Below are 16,705 nucleotides of genomic sequence, written 5' to 3' on the forward strand. Positions count from 1 at the left end.
TCTGATTTTCCCTTCAAATCCCCTTCAAATCCACTTGGAATCACTCAATAACCACCCCAAATCACCTTCCAAGCCTTCCAAATGAGTTTCCCCCTTCTCAGGCCAAAACACAATTGAAAAACAAAAAAACAAATTTGTTTTAAGCCGTTTTCGGCTGTATACAAAACACGGGCGAGTTTTTGCCAAAAACTCTGCGAGTTTCCTGGCGAGTAGAAGTCGTTACTACTCGCCAGGGGCAAAAACTCGGCGAGTTTGTCATCTATGATAATAACTATAGTTATAATTATTAATAATATAATAATATATTAATATTATATTAATAAAGTATGGTGTCCGTTGGTGGAAGGGCACCTCTTGCATATATATTATGAGATGTGTGATCTCATTGAGGTGTGAAGATAATAATAATAATAATAATAATAAAAGAGACAGGAAATACCTGGGACTTTAACAAGGAATAGAAGTACTCAATGAACAAGATCATTGAATTATTCATGACCAAAGTTGTCAAATACAAGAAGTCGAAGAGCTGTGGATAAATGAAATTATCTTTGAAACCTGATTACTCAGACCATAGCTGATATGTTCTATCTATAGTAAATGAAAATTACTCTCATCTCATGGTTCCTGCAAACTATATCTCACTGTGGGAACTCAAATACTAAATTCACAAAAATCACAATTGCAAACTAGGTGGTGTTTCACTTATTTGGAATCCAAGAAAGCAAAAAATACTGTCATTGCAAAAAAATTCTTATGGTTTGGCAGCAGAGACAACCTCTTTGGAATTTGAAGTTGTCTTTTTGTACTCTCAATTTATATTCCTGTTACTTTGAACTGAGAGAACATGTGCTACCCTAGTATGGTGTAATGTCCCCATCTAATCCAGTAAGTAGCTGAACAATAAATGATAACACATCCCTTAAGGAGAAAAGGAGGAGGTATAAAACAATGATTGAACTGTGTAATAATAATTACTAAATTAGTGATAGATGACGAAAGCGATAGTATGGAAGAAGACAACGACTATGCTTAGAATGTGTTGAGGTATTTATCGATATTACTAGAAAGTAATATATCGCTGGCCAAGTAAGAATCATTAAAGCATGGAGCAATCCACATCCATCCATGATAACACAAGATAAGATTGGAACGATGAATCTCATATAGGAAGTTCGATTAATCAAACAAATATCGACTCATATTATGATTAAGGCATAACCAAGCAATAGCCGATCTGAATGAATGTAGCAGCGATTAAAATGATCATTAAGAGCAGCATTCGATCATAGAGATAAGTGATGTCTATGAAGGGTGAAGGTGCGATTTGCATTGTAAGCTGAACTGTGAAGATAATGAGTGGCACATTCCAATGATCAATGCCATCCCAATCAACAATAAGAATCTATTGAAAGGAGATTCAGCCAGGTAACCCTATCTCATATTAGCACTATAATAAAGAACAGAAAGAATACCAATTACACCAAAAATAATATTGGAGGAAGTCGCATGGATCGATATCAAATTAAGGAACTAACCATTTCATTAGTTAGTTACTCCCCAAATGATTGTGTTAGCAAGCAACTCCCATGACCATGATTATATCAATAACAAATGAACATAAATGGTCAAAGGGGGTGATTAAGGCAGACGATATCCATGTGTGATGTTGTTTGCATAATGGACCAATCTCTATAATTCATAGAGAGATACGATTAAAGAAGCAAGACAGTAATTACTAATCGTATTTATATTTGATTGCAATTGAGGTATAAGCGATTAGTATACACCCGTGATTATGAAAGGTTTGATTTGTTAATGTTGATGTCTAATCACCGATTAGTCATCCACAAAAGGGATGTGCTTCATACTCACAAGGAATCACGATTATATGGGTGCGATTAATGATAATAAGCGATTAAACATTGATTGTGCTGTGAAGAGTGGTGACTAATAAAGGAAGACAACTCCTCACTTCCAATCGGTGTAACCTTTCAGAATTACAAGATATATATGGTAGATCAATTCCATTTACTAAAAGGCATTGAAGTTGGTTTTTATTTAATTCTTGTATCCCATGTGGATCTGCTCATTAGAGCATCTTTGTCTTAAGTGTCAAAAGAGGTTGCATACATTTCAGGATTAAAATCCGAGAAAGCACTCCCATTGTTGCAGGCTTCCAGTCATATCAGAAACAGCACAATTAATATTTGTTGCAAGTATTCATATTCATATTGGAAACAGCAACGTATTGCTTCAAGCAATATCATCATCATATCTATATTGCATATACTTAACAATTGAAATCAGAAGTAGCAATTCATTGCTATAGGCGACTGGAGGACAAATTAGCATACTTACCATTGTCAAATCAGAGAAGACTAACATCAAGATCATCTTTGCATAATTATCAGTTTATATCAGATATAGCAGTGATCTATATTCAACATATATACATTATTCTTTGAATAATATTATCAATATTTATATACAGATCTTATCAATCACATAGTTTTAAACACTCATAAGTAGTATCATTAATCATAATTCATAGTAATTATAGAGGCTTGGAGGAAAGAAGTCTCTTGCAATTGATCTTTGCAAGATAAATGTCCCTATTTCCTAAGCCATAAAATAAGGGGACATTACAAGTGGTATCAGAGCTAACGAACCTGCCAGCCAGTGAGGGAAAATCTTTCAGATTAATAAAGATGGAAACAATTGAGGAACTAGTGTCGAGATTGATGTAACGAGAAGTTTCGAGTATGGGAGAAAATGGACATAAGAAGCAATTCATGGAAGGTCAAGGAAGCACTCAAGATAAATTGGCTCAATTATTGCGCATGCTAAAACAAGCAAGCAATAATAACAACCATAAAGGCTATAAAGAGACTATATCAATGGAAAACAATCCATCAATAAGCAAACTCCAAAGAAGCATATACCTACACCAACAATTCCATCTAGAACCGTACATCGAAGCAATGAATCAATAACGAGGAATCTACACGAGCAAATTAGACAAGATTGGGTAAAAAGCGGATTACATCATGACATGACCCTAGAAGACTACACAAAGCTAAGGGTTAAGTATTCACCTAAGGAGCGAAGAAGTCATCACTTAGACCTAAGAAGGGAAAATGGGAAGCATGAACACTTTCAAGGACAAAAGATGAATGATTGCAAATAGAAAATAGCATCAGGAGTCTCACACATCCACTCCTCTCAACAAATATTATTAGAGGCAATGGAAGTGATTGCGCCAAAAGAAGAAAGTGCAATTGCAAAACATGAAACCATAAGGAAGGGCGAATTAAGAGATGATCATCAAGCATGGCAAGGAACTCATAATGTAGTCACCAAATATTTCAAGGGGCCACAAATACAAGGAAAGGAAAAAGAGGCTATTGATCCCTCATGTATCCCAAATGAGTTAAGTACATGGATCCATAAGGATGGTAAGGTTGACCTCACATCATCTCAGGGATCATGCCCGGAGGATAACATAGTAGAGACTGAAGCAATGAATCATAATTCAGATTATATGAAGTTTCTCAAGGATATCAACCAAAATTCTCTTTTGCATTCCGAAGAAGAATTATCATCTATGGTTGTAGATGAGATAAGCAATACTTCTACTGCAAGAAAATCCAAAGTCACTTCTTGTATCCAATCTACTCATCTTAAGATGGATAAACAAGGAATTATAACATCAAAGGTTAGTGGACAAGGATAGGAAAGCAGCTAGATATCATGAAACTCTAAACCGATACAAGCAAGAGTTCACAGATGATCATGTCAGGGGATCAGAAGATAGAAGAAGAAATAATGTATTAAAAGACCTTTTCTATTTCTTCCCTTTGAAATAGGCGCTGAGATAGGCCACTGCCCTTCTATTGGCCCATTTTCTATATGTCTTTTGTGATGCTCTAATAAATCAGAAATGTTGAAATGGGTTATATATTAATCCTACTTGGCAACTCCACTTCATATGCATTCCTTGATTCATGCTTCTTCAAAATCCTAAAGAAGTCCAAATTTCTTCATCTTTAGTTTATCATATGTTTCTATAGGGAACAGTTCCTTCCTAAGGTGGACCATAACCTCTTCTACAACTCTGAATTCTTTGAAACTCCTCTTCTGATCCACTTTCTCCTTATACTGATTATTCATTTTTGTAATATGCTTTCTTACCTCCTCATGTAGAATCTTCACATGCTCTTGTAATATGCTTTCTTAACTCATGTAGGTTCTTCATATGCTCTATAAAATCTTCTACATTTGCACTTCTCTTCTCTTCCTTATCCATCTTCCTTAATTCTGAAACATTTCTTGAACGACTTGCATATACAATTTCAAATGGTGATTTCCTTGTACTCCTATTACCCTTTGACTTTTCTCCTACCAAACATCTTACCAAGTTGCTCAAACTTCTATTAACCACCTCTATTTAACCATCAATTCTTCCATAATGCCGTCCAAAAATAACAAACAAATTTTGTGTCTCTATGAGAAATTAGGCTCTTGGGTAGACCATGAAGTCTAATCACCTTGTTGACGTGTCTAAAATCGCTGAACTTGCGACTTCATCCGGCCAACGCAGAATAGAATAAACTCGTTGAGTATCCTATCCTCTCTTGAGATAAGGAAATCCCTAATGTTGTTTTTTGTTTGATCAAAGGGGACGACCTCAAGGTTTCATTGTCAGGTCTTGACTGCGGGACTACTCAGTGGTTTGATGTGTTTTTGCTAGAAACACAACGGGACTTACGATTTGCAACAAGCTGGTCTGCTGTGATTCTCAAATTACGTAATAAAGAGCAAAAGGAAAGGGTTAGGAGATCTGAAACTAACAACACGGGTATGCGGGTAGACGGATTCAACATAACCAATTCCTGCTTGGCCAGAATAGCTCACAACCTTGTAGGAACGGTGCAATCTTCAAAGGGACTTGGAAGATTTTCAGACTGGAGACGCACGGCTAAGCACCCAATTTTGGTGCAGCTCAGACGGACACCTGCAATTGAACTAAGCACAATTAAAGGCTCAGGTTAACCATACAAAAGGATAAACAATCAGTATATCCTCAATGGTATGAGCCTGAATCTATCAAATACCTGCACACCCAAAACAGAAAGATCTATCTAAAATGCTGAGAGAAACCATGCAAACAGGATGAAAACAAGACAATAAACACCAAATCTAATCTATGCTACTGCTTATATATTGATTTCAGCTGCCTATTACAACAATTTCTGCAGCATCTCTATGCTACTGCTTAAAATCTAACCTATTCTAACTCTAAAATGTAACTCTCTCAACAGAGTCTAACTATCCAACAATCTCTAACTATCTAACCCTTTACAAAAGAAAGGCCTCTGCCTTTTATAGTTTTTACAATACGAACCAAAGGCTAGGATTAACTGCATCCAAGGGTCCTGATCTGCCTTCCAGAAACTAGCAGCCTTAACCCATGCCCATTAAATTCTCACTCATCCATTCAACCACAATTTCAACTACCTGCCACTATTTGGCTTCAATTTGAGTCTATCCGGTAGTTGGACATAACTGTCCACAACTGACTTGTTTCCCCTTTCTTTCAAAATATTTGAGTGGGACCTACAAGTAGTTTTACAATAAAACAATTTCAGCCTTTTAGAAATTGAATTCCTGGAATTAAATCCAGCTGTGTGCTTTTTCTCGAGAAGGCATAAACTTGCAGCATTCAGAGTGTTCTTTGGTCTTTGGTCTCGGTGGTGGACTTCATCTTTGTTCAGCGGCAAGGTTCCCAACGTTTGGTTTCTCTCGCGCTCCAATAGCGCGTTCCCACATCTTTTTTCTTTTCCAGTCTTCAGTGCCTGGCCTTGATTGCGATCCTTCTTCGATTTGCGTTTCAGGTCTTTCTCTTGGTTCTCTAATGACGTCCTGCGACCTGCAAACGATCAATTTCATTTCAATAAATCAATTTGAAAAATTAATTAATTTAATTTAACAAATATTAAAATTTAACGCCTGGAGGGTCATTTGAAAATTTCCCAAGTTTTAACGCTTTTACTCCTTCCGCGAATTTAGTTGTTCCTAGCAATTTCGGGCAAGAGGGGCGTTCGAAAAGTTTTAAAAACTTTGACATTTTCACCCCTTAATGGTGAATTTCGGGATTTTGGGCACTTTTCACTTTTCGCATTTTCACTTAAAGGTCCAAATTCGGCCCTTTGGGCACTTTTGCCAACTTTCACTTTTTAATATTTTGGCTAAAAGGTCCGAATTTGGCCATTTGGGGCATTTTTGCCAACTTTTGATGTTTCAGATTTTCACTTAAAGGTCCAAATTCGGCCCTTTGGGCACTTTTGCCAACTTTCACTTTTTAACATTTTGGCTAAAAGGTCAAAATTTGGCCATTTGGGGCATTTTTGCCAACTTTTCATTTTTCAGATTTTCACTTAAAGGTCCAAATTCAGCCCTTCGGGCACTTTTGCCAACTTTCACTTTTTAACATTTTGGCTAAAAGGTCCGAATTTGGCCATTTGGGGCATTTTTGCCAACTTTTCACTTTTCAGATTTTCACTTAAAGGTCCAAATTCGGCCCTTTGGGCATTTTTGCCAAATTTTCACTTAAAAGTCCATATACGGCCCTTTGGGCACTTTTGCCAACTTTCACTTTTTAACATTTTGGCTAAAAGGTCCGAATTTGGCCATTTGGGGCATTTTTGCCAACTTTTCACTTTTCAGATTTTCACTTAAAGGTCCAAATTCGGCCCTTTGGGCACTTTTGCCAACTTTCACTTTTTAACATTTTGGCTAAAAGGTCCGAATTTGGCCATTTGGGGCATTTTTGCCAACTTTTCACTTTTTAGATTTTGACTTAAAGGTCCAAATTCGGCCCTTTGGGCACTTTTGCCAACTTTCACTTTTTAACATTTTGGCTAAAAGGTCCGAATTTGGCCATTTGGGGCATTTTTGCCAACTTTTCACTTTTCAGATTTTCACTTAAAGGTCCAAATTCGGCCCTTTGGGCACTTTTGCCAACTTTCACTTTTTAACATTTTGGCTAAAAGGTCCGAATTTGGGCATTTGGGGCATTTTTGCCAACTTTTCACTTTTCAGATTCTTTATCTCCTTTGTATCCCTTAGCGAAAATCGGCATTTCAACGTCATTGCAGGCCTTAACTCTTTCTTCACATTTAGGCAATTTTGCGAGAATTAGGGAGTTTTAAGTTCGCAATATGGCCCTAGAGGCCAAATTTGGTTTTAGTGGCACTTGACCATTCATATCCCCTTCCTCTTCCGCAAGGACAGAAAGGCACAAACTGGGGGGTCCCTGTCCAAGACGGGGATGGGTGTGCGATTCGCACAACAAATGGCGACTCGGCTGGGAAATGTTCCTGAACATTTCAAGGATGACTATCCGGATCGAACCCGAGAATCTCTGGTATATACCCCACAAAACAACCCTAATGACAGAAGACAGATTCAAAGTAAAAATGAGGTCGCAAACTGAATCAAGTCACCAACCTTGAGAAATCGAGTGTGTGCAGTGAAGTTCATTCAAGCCTAAAGAAGGTTGAGATATCATTGTTTAGTTAATGCAAGTTACATAGAGCGACTCTAACTCCAAAAGCAACCTGGATAGAGCCCCGATGCCAGCAAGCGTCTATAGCCCCGGTGGAGTTATCGCCTGTAAGCTCACAGAGATTGCTCTGTTTCCGCTAAATTTTCTTGTTGAAAATCGACAGAGGTGTCTGCATTCCCAAAGCCAAGCAACTTGATATTTCTTTTCTTTTGATTTTTCTCTTTTGTTTTCACTTTTTCACCTTGGCTGGGAAGCAGTGAAGCCTACATGGGATTGAGCGTTATAGTGGTCGTTGAAGCAGAGCTTCAGGATTTTTTTACTTGCAGTGACCTCCCTTTGATAAAACAACTGACTTAAGCGTTTTTAAGCATTTAAAAGTGCAATGATCACAATGTTGGCGACAAGATGCAGTAAGCAACTAAATTTTTAGACTGACTAAGCCTTAAACCAAAATGGATTGACTACAGGGGCAACCGTCAATTAGGTGCTCTACCAAAGTTGGCATCCAAGAAATGAGCCGAATTTTTTTTTCTTTCCAACTACACCAGTGCTGGGAAAAGCAAACAAACCCCTTCAAAAACTGACAGGGAGACAGCCCCTTTCGAAAGGACACCTACACTACGGAAAGCAAACTAAACTAAAGCAGAAAACAGGAAATCTAAGCTAAAAAAAGAAAACGAACAAAAACCTAAACTAACTATGTACAAGAAGAGAAACTGACTGTACAAAATGCGGGTTATATACATGCGTTCCTGATCCATCATGATTTCTTGGTATATGCAGCAGTAACAGGGCAGTGGGAACAGTTCTTAGTTTGGCCTATTTGTTTTTATAGTCTGAAAAGAAAATTTTCAGTTGGCCACTCTCGAATTTAACCAAGACATTAGGCAAAATTATTAGTTGGGGAAGTTCGTTAGGTCCGTGGTTAATCCATTTACAGGTCGTTTTTCTAGAATATTCAAAATTAAACGGAAAATTTTCAGAATTAACAGCAGGAGGGAAAGAAACAACCTGGCAGGTTTCTGAGTCATGCAGAGTTTTGTACGGTGGGTTGTGCGGCGAGAAGGCTTCAGCAGCTATATCAGAAGGTTGCCATTGGTGGTGAAGCATCTTGATAGCGTTTGGTGTATGCAAATCAGCATCACATTCCACATTAGGTTGCGTAGGCTGAAAATTAGTCTTGAAACCGAACTCGAACTCAGGAAAGAGAGGCGCATCATCTGTTAGTGAATCTTTGGGCTGTATGAACAATGCGGCATTATGCACTTGTATCAATATTTCCTCAAACAGCAGAGACTCTTTGATTGATTGGCTCTCAAAAACATCCTTGACGGACTCTTGGACTGCATCGTCCATTTGCGGGGCTGCTGCAAACTGCTCTTCAACCTGTGGCTGATCCACAAAGCTCCCTTGATCATCCTCCTGAACATTGTCCTCATCAGTTGCAGGGATAATAAATTCATCTGCTGCCTTGGTCTGATTGACCGGTTCATCTTGCTTAGCAATTGGCAACTCCATCTTTTCATCATCGGGGAGTGCGGCGCTGCATTGATTTTGCATTCGTCTATACTCGTCTGTAGCAAGGTAGGCGCTCCACACTTTGCTGGTGATGCTCTCCCCTGGTTCTTCCGGCAGTCCAAATTGGGCTTTGGCTTGACTGACTGCTTCTACGCATAGTGAGCAGGTGAACTCTGAATGTGGGGTGTCGTAAATTCTGCACCACCAAGGTGACAGCACGCTCTCCAAGCGTAATTCCTCTTCGAGACCAAATTGGTTCTCAATCAAATTCTTAAATCGTGTAAACTCCTCGCTGCTGGATGGAGGACTAGGGATATCCGGCTGTGCTAACTGAAATATCCCAGACCAATTTTTTTCAATTTTTCAATTACAAAGAGTGATGCAACACACATCCGTTAGGGTTAGCACTTAAACCAAAACGAGCGGAAAACAACTCTAACCAAGAATGTACACCAGGATCCCGGGTTGGGCAAGGCGTGAGCATATGGTTAGAGGGTCTTAAAGCATTCTGAAAATAACTCTAACCAAGAATGTGCCCAAGATGGACTAACATATGGTCAGAGGATCTTGGTGCATGCTGAAAGCAACTCTAACCAAGAATGTGCACAAGATGGACTAACATATGGTCAGAGGATCTTTACAATTACAACTGCTAAAAGGAAAACTTGACACCAAGCACGTGCTTTCAAACCTAGTGTGGGAATGGAGCTACCATATGGTAGAGATGCTAAGAACTTAGAAATGGAATTAAATGTAAATAACAAGCGTGAAATGAAAAAGAGAAGAAATGCTGCTAGTACTACTATTCAGCTTACAATATGATAGTAAATGCTTGCCAAGATCATAGGATTAAGACCATACAATGCTGTAACAATATAGAAGGCTTTCCTGTGCTTAACAAAAATGATAAGTCCAAGAAATTCTACTCAAGGATCAATCTTAATATTCTGATTTATGACAGACCTGCATGTGAAATGCTTAATCAGCAACACATGGAATCACTAAAATGCTCATTACTCTCTCAATACTAGTCCGAATGACCCAAAACCAAAAGCAATGGCTTCCTATGAAGGAAGCGACCCAACCAATACCAAGAAATCAGACATTAACCCAACAGATTATTTATCACGAACCCCAAGGCAATTCCCAGCAATGACGCTAGGCAAGAATGGCGATTCTTCTCTATAAAATAAAACACTTCATATTAGAATTTGCAAATTTGCACAAAGGAGCACCCAGCCAAAACAAGAGGATGCAATACCCAGAACGAATATGTTTTTATTTTGAAATATATGAGTGAAACTACAAATCTGCCCTGCTAACCGCGACTCCCGAAAATGAAATGAAATGCAAATAACTGAACTTCAAGCACAGCTCAAGCTACAATGCAATTCCCACTACAAACTCTCACAACTACACTAAATCACCCCTAGTTGCTATCTTTCAAGCAAGAAGCAATGCCAAGGCTAGGAGGCATTCATTCCTCAAAGCAACCCCAATACCATTCCGACAGAGTAACATTACAATAGACATAAGATGCCAAATGAAGGGAAGAGGCCTCCATTTATAAGCTTAACAAGGGATCTCTAGAGGCTTCTAGAAAGTGCGCCCTAATTTCACATTTGAATTTTCCTCCAAGAGATGGCGCCACTTTTAAAAGCTTAATTAACCTTTATTTTAATTCACTTCTCTTCATAAAGTTGGCACCCCTTTTCATAAGCAAGATTTTAGACCTTAGGAAATATTAAATCCCTTCCATGATGCGTCCACCTTTGAAGACCACCTTTTAAGGCCAAGGGGTCAACTTTAAAATATAACATTAAAACATAACATTATTTAAATGAAATGAACTTATCTCTCTAAAAACATCCCAAGGCCAAAAGTGACGAAGCCAATTGAACCAACTGAAGAAGAGAACCAACTATGTCGAAATAATCAGGACCACTGCCAGAAATAGAATTTACTAAAAATAGTAAATTCCAAAAAGTGCTCGGAACGCAAAGCCGGACATACCACTACGAAGCACTTTGAAAACCCAGAAAGAATCCGCGATCCAAACTCTAATTCACGAGCAACAACAAACTCCAAAATGGAAACCCTAATTTCACCCATTGAGTAGCCTACAGGTCTCCGAAATAGGCCGTCGATCAATTGAAACATTACGATTGAGAAGGGGACATTACAGTCCGCTCTCCCCAAGATTGCTTGTCCTCAAGCAATTGCAAGTTTGGATGTTGCAAAATCTCCTCATTCTCCCAAGTTGCATCCTCCAAGGGCAAATTCTTCCACCTCACCAAGTATTCCTTGATTGTCCTTCTCAAAGAATGCTCTCTGGAATCAATAATCTCCTCCGGAATCAAAATCAACTGCCCTTCTTCGCCCAAAGGTGGTAATTGTGAAGAAGCAATAACATTATGTCCAAGTGCCTTCTTGAGGCGAGACACGTGGAAGACATTGTGCACTTTACTACTCGAAGGTAGCTCCAACTCATAAGCTACTGCTCCAACCTTTCTGATGACTTGGAATGGCCCATAGAAACGAGGCTTGAGCTTCTCAGCTCCACTCTTCTTGAGAGTAGACTGTTTGTATGGCTGTAGTCGAAGATAAACCATATCTCCAACCTCAAAAGAGCGCTCAACGCATCGTTGATCAGCGTACATCTTCTGCTGATTCTGAGCAATCTGCAAGTTGTTCTTCAAAGATTTCAAGATGTCTTGACTTTGCTGCAAGCCTGCAACAAATCCTTGGCTTGAGGGGCTTTGCTATCACCAAACACCAAATCAGCAAAGCTAGGAGCCTCATAACCATAGAGAGACATGAAGGGAGACATCCTTATTGACATGTGAAAGGAAGAATTGTAACAATACTCGCCTGTGTGGAGCCATTTCACCCATGCTCTTTGCTGCTCCGAAACATAGTTTCTCAGATAGCCTTCCAACCACTTGTTCACTATCTCTGTTTGTCCATCGGTTTGGGGGTGATAACTAGTGCTTGGAGTAAGCACTGTACCACTCATCCTGAAGACTTCTTGCCAAAAGGTGCTTAGGAACTTGCTGTCCCTATCACTCACAATGTTTTTCGGTAACCCATGCAATCTAAACACCTCATGAAAAAACAAATCTGCAACTTGAGCTGCTGAAAAAGAGCTCGTGATGGCAAAGAAGTGAGCAAACTTTGTCAATCTGTCCACTACAACATAGATACAATCTTTGCCTTGGGCCTTTGGCAACCCAATGATGAAGTCCATTGATATGCTTTCCCATTTTTGGTTGGGAATGGGAAGAGGCTGCAGCAGACCAGCAGGTAGAGTGTGCTCATTCTTGTTCATCTGACAAGTAGGACATTCCTGGATGTAGCGTTGAACTTCCCCTTTCAGCTCTTTCCAAGCAAATCTTTCCCGAATCTGCCTATATGTCTTGAAGAAACCCTGATGACCAACAAGTGGAATGTCATGGAATGTCATCAAAAACTTCTTTCTGAGCTTAGAATTAGCTACCACAAAGATTCTACCCTTGTAGTGTATCAGCCCGTCAACCACCTTGTACCTTTCATCATGAAAAGTACCTTCAATGATGCTGATTGCCAATTGATTTTTGGCATAATCAGCGAGCAACATGTCCTTCCAATCAGCAGTGAGCTCACACAATGAACTCAGATGAGGTCTCCTAGATAGAGCATCAGCCACAATATTGTTTTTCCCTTTGACATACTCGATGTCAAAATCGTAAGCTTGAAGCTTACTCACCCACTTTTGTTGTCTCTCGTTCGAATCCTTCTGATGCATGAAGTGCTTGAGACTATTGTGATCAGTCTTGACCACAAATTTGCTCCCCACCAAATATTGTCTGAACTTAGCTAATGCATGCATGATTGCAAGCATTTCCTTGTCATAGATGGAGTAGGTCCTTTCAACACCTCTTAATTTTCTGCTCTCAAACACAATGGGATGCTTGTCTTGCATCAAAACAGCCCCAACACCTTCTCCAGATGCATCACACTGTAGCTCGAAGGGCTTGGAGAAATCTGGAATTGCCAAAACCGAACAAGAGCTCATGATCTTCTTAAACTTATCAAAAGTAGTTTGAGCCTTTTCTGTCCAACAAAAAGCTCCCTTTTTCATGAGATCAGTAAGAGGAGCAGTGTTCTATGAATAGCCCTTCACAAATCTTCTGTAAAAACCACAAAGACCCAAGAACCCTTTCAAATGAGTCAAGTTCTCTGGGGGTGGCCAATCAACTATTGCCTTGATCTTTTCGGGATCAACCTTCACTCCATCAGCACTGATTATGTGACCAAGGTAAAGTAGCTCCTTCATTCCAAATTCACATTTGGATTCTTTGGCAAACAAATTTTCTGATTCAAGGATGCTAAGCACTTCCTCTACGTGCTTGAGGTGTTCGTCCCATGTCCTGCTGTAGATCAGAATGTCATCAAAAAAGATTGACACAAAGTTCCTCAACTGCTTCTGAAATACTCTGTTCATACAAGACTTGAAGGTAGCAGGAGCATTAGTCAACCCAAATGGCATGACTAAAAACTCGAAGTGACCATAGTGACATCTAAATGTTGTCTTCTTAACATCAGACCCTCTCATCCGAATTTGGTAGTAGCCCGACCTCAGATCAATCTTTGAGAAGAACTTGGCTCCATGTAGCTCATCTATGAGCTCATCTATCCTTGGAATGGGGTATCGATTTTTGATGGTGCTTTGATTCAAAGCACGATAATCCACACACATGCGAATGGTACCATCCTTCTTCTTCACAGGAACAACTGCTGAAGCGAAAGCACTCTTACTTGGACGAATGAAGCCCATCTCCAAGAGTTCCTTAATGTTTTTCTCAATCTCATCCTTTTGCTTCTTAGGGTACCGATATGGAGTTGTGATAACTGGTTTAGCCCCTTCCTTGAGCTCTATGACATGCTCTGAGCCTCGTTCAGGAGGTGGCCCAAGAGGTAAATCAGCAAACACTTTACTCTTCCTAGTGAGTAAGGACTGGATATCAGGAGGGTAGTCCCTCTTTGTTTCAACCGGACTAGCTGGGAGAATCATACATTTTGCAGCCCACTCAACTTGATCATGCCGAATCAATTTTGCCATTCGCTTGAATGACACGATCCGAGGTCCACCGTTAGACATTCCTCTTAACACCACCTTCTTCCCATCGGATTGAAACTTGAGCTCCATGGTTTGCAGATTTAGGGAGATCTCTCCAAGTGAACGCAGCCATTGAATGCCTAGGACGACATCCGTATCTCCAATGTTGACTACGTAGAAGTCATCCTTGACTTCGTAGTTGCCCAATTGCATAGACATATTTGGGATCTTCTTGGTGCAGGAAATGTGAAACCCATCAGCAACCATAACCTTGAAGCCTTCAAAATCTTCTGTTTGCAGCCCTTTCTTTGCCACCACCACTTCATCAATGAAGTTATGCATTGCTCTAGTATCAATCAAAGCAACTATTCGCTGCCCCTTAATCATCCCTCGAACCTTGAAGGATTCATTTTTTTGAAAGCTCGAAAGTTGAGCCAAGGTACCCCCACTTCCTTTTTCACCTTCAGATTTTTCGGGAACTCTTTCCACTTCGCTGTTATCACAATCTGATTGCTGGTCTGAAGAATCAGAATCGCTTTCTCCAGCTGAATAGTATTCAATTTGATGAATTTTGACTCCCTTTGGGCAAATATGATCTTGGGACCATTTTTCTCTACATCGGAAACATAACCCCTTTCTTCGGAGTTCGTTAAGTGTCTCTGGATCCAGCCTTGTGACATGAGTGTTATGATGTTTGAACTCCTTATGGTGAGGTCCTTTTCCTTTATCCTTTTTGTGAAATAATGGCTTGGATTGAATTTTTGCCTTAGGAGCAGCCCACTCCATATTTCTTGCTTTTTTCATTGCCTCTTGTAAGGAGGATGGATCGAAAGCTTTAATCCAACCCTTGAGTGGTTCCATAAGCCCTTCACTGAATAGGATCACCAACCGCCTCTCGGTGATTCCCGTGACCATTACTGAAAGCCTTTGAAATTCAGCTATGAAAGCATCGATTGTGCCATGTTGTCTAAGTTGTGCCAATTCTCTGAAATGCACTTCTGGATCCTTTTTCTCGAATCTCTCTGTGAGCCTATTGGTGAACTCATCATAGGTAGTGATCGATCGATGCCCCAAGGTGACTAGACCATGGTACCACCATTCGTGTGCTACCCCATCTAAATGAAGTGTAGCAAACTTGATTGCCTCCTCTTCTGTCATGGGTCTAAGAGCTAGATAGTTGTCTAACTTCTGTATCCAAGCTCTAGCTGAACTACTGTCACTCCCGTCAAAATGTGGAAGCATAACCTTGTTGATTGCTTGATGCAAATCCCTCTGTACTATTGCTTCCCTATGTTCATGATGTCTCCCATGTCCTTTATTCTTCCTTTTATGGTCCACGAAATCATTGTAAGATATGTCTAACTTGATTTCATCAGGAAGAGACTCATACTCAGCACGATCAAGTCTCAACTGTTCCACAAATGATGCATTCTCTCCTGGATCGGGTTGAGGGTTTACTGGTGCCAAGAAGGTGGGTTTAAAAGGCCTGGAAGAAATGTTTGTTCTATTTGAGGTATGCGGAGCAGCATGTTCACTATGCTGGTTGGAGCCGCTGTGTTCTCCAGTGTGCCCTTGATTGTTCTGTGAATTAGAACTCTGACCCATTTTCCCCATCATGAGAGATACCATATCCAATAAGGCATCCATCTTCCTCTCGAACCTCCTTCTCGGACTTGGTGTTCTTTCCCTTCCTTTTCCACTTTCATCCCAACTGCTTGTAAACCTCTCAGTACCACCTACTGGCCTTTCACTGTCCCCCATTTCTGTTTCCGGAGAAGACTCCCAATGAGCCCTCAAAACCTCTGATGCTGTTTGACCTTCAGGAACCTGATACCACTGAAACTGAAACTGACTTGCAGCCTTCTTATCTTCCCTTGCTAAGTATCTTCTTTCTCTGTCACTCATAGAAGGTTTGTTTCACAGGATGGCAGGATGTGAGGCTCTGATACCACAGAAATATCCCAGACCAATTTTTTTCAATTTTTCAATTACAAAGAGTAATGCAACACACATCCGTTAGGGTTAGCACTTAAACCAAAACGATGCGAAAAACAACTCTAACCAAGAATGTACACCAGGATCCCGGGTTGGGCAAGGCGTGAGCATATGGTCAGAGGGTCTTAAAGCATTCTGAAAATAACTCTAACCAAGAATGTGCCCAAGATGGACTAACATATGGTCAGAGGATTTTGGTGCATGCTGAAAGCAACTCTAACCAAGAATGTGCCCAAGATGGACTAACATATGGTCAGAGGATCTTTACAATTACAACTGCTGAAAGGAAAACTCGACACCAAGCATGTGCTTTCAAACCCAGTGTGGGAATGGAGCTACCATATGGCGGAGATGCTAAAAACTTAGAAATGGAATTAAATGTAAATAACAAGTGTGAAATGAAAAAGAGAAGAAATGCTGCCAGTACTACTGTTCAACTTACAATATGATAGTAAATGCTTGCCAAGATCATAGGATTAAGACCATACAATGCTGTAACAATATAGAAGGCTTTCCCGGGCTTA

At 39.9% G+C, this 16,705-nt stretch overlaps 1 protein-coding gene across 3 annotated transcripts in view; it reads right to left on the reverse strand.

Moving 5' to 3' along the window:
• The window catches only part of LOC131054895 (protein ALTERED SEED GERMINATION 2), a 272,133-nt gene that overhangs the window by 21,516 nt on the left and 233,912 nt on the right, over positions 1–16,705 (reverse strand). The window lies entirely within an intron of this gene.

Source organism: Cryptomeria japonica, chromosome 2, assembly GCF_030272615.1.
Source record: "Cryptomeria japonica chromosome 2, Sugi_1.0, whole genome shotgun sequence".
Lineage (NCBI taxonomy): Eukaryota > Viridiplantae > Streptophyta > Pinopsida > Cupressales > Cupressaceae > Cryptomeria > Cryptomeria japonica.